Source organism: Rhinopithecus bieti, unplaced genomic scaffold (genome assembly GCF_001698545.2).
Source record: "Rhinopithecus bieti isolate Rb0 unplaced genomic scaffold, ASM169854v2 scaffold_27038, whole genome shotgun sequence".
Classification (NCBI taxonomy): Eukaryota; Metazoa; Chordata; class Mammalia; order Primates; family Cercopithecidae; genus Rhinopithecus; species Rhinopithecus bieti.
This window is the reverse complement of record NW_016812221.1, coordinates 467,938-472,556: the sequence shown is the minus strand read 5'-3', so window position 1 is coordinate 472,556 and position 4,619 is coordinate 467,938. Positions and strand designations below refer to the sequence as shown.

General features: G+C 49.6%; 1 protein-coding gene across 7 annotated transcripts in view; it reads left to right on the top strand.

Moving 5' to 3' along the window:
- The window catches only part of ANKLE2 (ankyrin repeat and LEM domain containing 2), a 40,372-nt gene that overhangs the window by 15,725 nt on the left and 20,028 nt on the right, over positions 1-4,619 (top strand). The window lies entirely within an intron of this gene.

Genomic DNA, 4,619 nt, shown 5'->3' with positions numbered 1-4,619 from the left:
AAAAAAAAAAAAAAAAAAAAAAGCTAGATTAGTGCAACAATTCAGCAGTTGTTGATAATCAGTTTACTTTCTGGGGGGGGTCTCAGAAAATGGACAGTTTTCTTGTTTGACATTTCAAGATAAGAAACTTGTGGAACAGTTTCTTATCTGTTTCTGGGGGGCTTTCTGGTGATTGCACTCCCTCTGCGAGTTAGGGAAGGAGGAGGTCAGAAACGCCACTTACGCGTGCGGCTCTTCAATCCTTCAACATTCTGACGGGCTAACCTGATTTTCTTTTTTCTTTTTTCTTGAGATGGAGTCTTGCTCTGTCTCCCAGGCTGGAGTGCAGTGGCGCAATCTCGGCTCACTGCAAGCTCCTCCTCCCGGGTTCAACTGATTCTTCTGCCTCAGCCTCCTGAGTAGTTGGGACTACAGGCGCCACCACCATGCCTGGCAAATTTGTTTTGTATTTTTAGTAGAGATGGGGTTTCACCATGTTAGCCAGGATGGTCTCGATCTCCTGACCTCATGATCCGCCCGCCTCGGGCTCCCAAAGTGCTGGGATTACAGGCATGAGCCACCGCGCCCGGCCACTAACATGATTCTTAAAGGGAGCCTGGGCTTTGGCTCAGTGTTTCAAATCCTCCGCCCTGTCCACTTCCTGTACCCTTAGGAAGGACAGCACAGTTATCTGTTTCAACTACAAACTTGAATGTAAAACTGTGTACACGACTGTTTAAATTCATGTGAATGGCCTCCCAGCACTTAGGGAGGCTGAGGTGGGCAGATCGCTTGAGCCCAGGAGTTTGAGAACAGCCTGGGCAACATGGCAAAACCCTGTTTTTTAAAAGACAAATTAGCCAGGGGTGGTGGCACATGCCTGTAGCCCCAGCTACTCAGGAGGCTGAGGTGAGAGGATCACCTGAGCCCAGGACGCAGAGGCTGCAATGAGCCGAGATGGCACTACTGTACTGCAGTCTGGATGACAGAGCAAGACCCTGTCCCCACCACCGAAAGAGGCATGGTTTTCAGTGGTTGAACAATGCATAAGTAAGAATTCTTAAAGAATTGATGTATTTTTGTAAGGGAAAGCCCAGTGACAGCTTAGAGCCAGGAATTATAAACTCTTAGTAAAACCCAGGAGTTTGGAACATTGTGTTGTGGTGGGTAGAAGAGAGTGTCAAAGAAGGATATTGTGGGGAGGCATAATTTTGTTAATTGGATAACACAGTGAATATGATATATTGAGCTGCAAAAAAAAAATTTTTTTTTTGAGACAGCATCTTGCTCTGTGCCCCAGGCTGGAGTGCAGTGGCACAATCTCAGCTCACTGCAGCATCTGCCTCCCAGGCTCAAGCGATGCTCCTGACTCAGCCTCCTGAGTAGTGGGACTACTGGCATGCAGTACCACAGCCGGCTGATTTTCGTACTTTTAGTAGAGACAGGGTTTCACCATATTTGCCCAGCTGGTCTTGAGCTCCTGACCTCAAGTGATCCGTCCGCGTTGGCCTCCCAAAGTGTTGGGATTACAGGCGTAAGCCACTGCCCCGGGCTGAGCTGCAAAATTGAAAAGCAAGAATAATTTTTAAATCAACAAGAGAGAAAAGGGGGAATGTTGACATTTTGTCAAGCCAGCAAAATTATAGAAAGGGGTGAAAGTGAAAACAGTGGTTACCAGAAAAGCAATAGTGTACATGAACTAGGAAAGGGGGAGTAACATCACAGTACGTCAGTTATGCCGAGTGTGAGCAAACTGAGTAAGGAAATGAGGTTCGACTAGGACAGTCAGCAAGCGAGGGTTTGTAGCGATAATACAGCACTCTGTGCCCTGCAGAAAATACATGTTCTTATTTTCACGCAGTATTCACAGAAAATGTGCATGTGTGTGTCCAGAAAGAAAACTTTGTAAATTACTGAAATTAGATATTTCAGGTTACATTTGTTTATTATAACCCCCTAAAAGTAGGAATCAAAGTGTGGACCAAAAATAACTATTGAGAAAGTACCAGCGTTTTTGGAGAGATCACGTCCCAAGATTACGGTGTGGGTGAGAAGCAGGGCTGGAGAGAAGGTCAGCCAGAACTGCAGGAAGTTACCCAGCAAGAACAGGCAGAAATCGGGGTGGTGAGGTTTGCTGAGTACAGAACAGGTTGGAAAGGGCCGTTGTGTAATGGGGAGAATGGTGGGCCAGAAGGAAGCCGTTCTGTTGTGGGTTCTTTCTGTGTAGACCGTAGATGCCCAGGTGCACGGCAGAGGGCCTGGGAAGCGGGAGGGGGGTGGTCATGTTTCTGAAGGAAAGGACCCAGAACCTCAGTCCTGTAAAGTAGAATGTGGACCAAGAAAGGCCTGAGGGCCGGGTGCCCTGGCTCACGTCTGTAATCACAGCACTTTGGGAGGCCGAGGTGGGTGGATCACCTGAGGTCAAGAGTTTGAGACCAGCCTGGCCAACATGGCAGAACCCTGTCTCTATTAAAAATACTAAAATTGGGGCCGGGCACGGTGGCTCACACCTGTAATCCCAGCACTTTGGAAGGCCGAGACGGGCGGATCACGAGGTCAGGAGATCGAGACCATCCTGGCTAACACAGTGAAACCCCGTCTCTACTAAAAATACAAAAAATTAGCCGGGCGTGGTGACGGGCACCTGTAGTCCCAGCTACACGGTTAGGCTGAGGCAGGAGAATGGCATGAACCTGGGAGGCGGAGCTTGCAGTGAGCCGAGATCGTGCCACCACACTCCAGCCTGGGTAACAGAGCTAGACTCCGTCTCAAAATAAAAAAAAAAATACTAAAATTATCCTCACCTGTAATCCCAGCTACTAGGGAGGCTGAGGCAGGAGAATCACTTGAACCTGGGAGGTGAAGGTTGCAATGAGCCGAGATTGTGCCCCTGCACTCCAGCCTGGGCGACAAAGTAAGATTTCTTTATCTCCAAAAAAAAAAAAAAAAAAAACAGAAGGGCCTGAGGGTTGGAGAACACAGAGCAATCATTGCACTCGAGGAGGGGCCAGCAAACTGCAGCCCAGGAGCCAGCTCCGCCACCATCTGTGTGTGTAAATAAGGCTTTATTGGAACACAGCCATACTCATTTGTGGATTTGTCTGTGGCTGCTTTCCTGCTACATGAGTGGAGTTGGGTAGCTGTGGCAGAGACAGGATGGCCTCAAAAGTCTATAATGCTTACTGTCTGGTCCTTGTCCAAGAAAGCTTACCAGCCCCTGGACAGAAGGATGGGGTGCAGGCAGCGTGGTGGTATATTCAAACATCCAGACCTTTTTGGGGTCGTGTGGGAGAGTCGTAAGGGTTATCACCTCTAGTGGGTGATGGCGGGAGGGAGCTGGAGAAGGACATTTGCGGGTGACCTAGGCTGTGTTGCCAAGGAGTGGAGGCGGGGGTGTCAGTGCAGGCCGCAGGGTCCATGATGAGTTTTTGTTCCCTGTGCAGAAGCTTAGGGGTGGCTGCCATGGCATACGATGCCACCGGACACTTTACAGCCAGAATCTTGGTCATCAGAGGTGACGTGAGGAGGTGTTTCTGGCTGTGCTAAGTGTAAATGAATTCTGTTTTCTACACGGTGCAGTGGAGCTGCCTGTGGGATGTCCAAGTGAGGTGCCTGGGAGGGAATTGGCCCTTCAGGTCTTGGGCTCAGGGGCACTGTTGACCATGAGGCCTGCTGGTCTATAGGCCACAGCTGAAGGTGACATTGAGACTGCCCAGAGCATCAGGAAGAATCAGAGGTGCAGCCGTGGAAGCTCCAGGCAGATGGCGTGGAGACCTGCGACCCCATGGGGGAGGGAGGGCATCACGCAGTGTCATGGACAGAGACCTGGGTTCCCAGTCAGGGCACGATGCAGCATCGTCAGCAGTGAAGAGAATTTTGTTTACTGTGGTGTCACATGCCACAGAGACTTTCCTTTGAGTACAGGCCAAATTCGTGGGCTTTGCTTTATTCTGACTGTGGCCCTCATCTGCGTATTTCATTTCTGGGCATGTTTTGCATGACATTGTACTGGGCCCTATACTGGTTAAAGCTACTGTTCACTGTTTATGGAGAATTGAAGCTCCTCCAGGGCCTGGGCACCCAGGTCAGTGTGCTGACCTCAAGCCTTGGCATGAAGTGGGTATGTGCTAGAATGCCAGTTATTTTTCCGTTATAAAAGTAGCGTCTTATATGGCCTTTTTGTTTGTGAGTCTTTTTTTAAAAAAAGTAGAAGCCGGGCGGGGTGACTCACGCCTGTAATCCCAGCACTTTGGGAGGCCAAGGCAGGTGGATCACCTGAGGTCATGAGTTTGAGATCAGTCTGACCAACATGGTGAAACCCTGTCTCTACTAAAAAAAATAAAAAAAATTGATGTGGTGGCGGTTGCCTGTAGTCCCAGCTACTGGGGAGCCTGAGGCAGGAGAATCGCTTAAACCCGGGAGGCAGAGATTGCAGTGAGCCGAGATCACGCCACTGCACTCCAGCCTGGGCAACAGAGTGAGACTCTGTCTCAAAAAATAAAATAAGGCCGGGTGCGGTGGCTCAAGCCTGTAATCCCAGCACTTTGGGAGGCCAAGACGGGCGGATCACGAGGTCAGGAGATCGAGACCATCCTGGCTAACACGGTGAAACCCCGTCTCTACTAAAAAATACAAAAAAC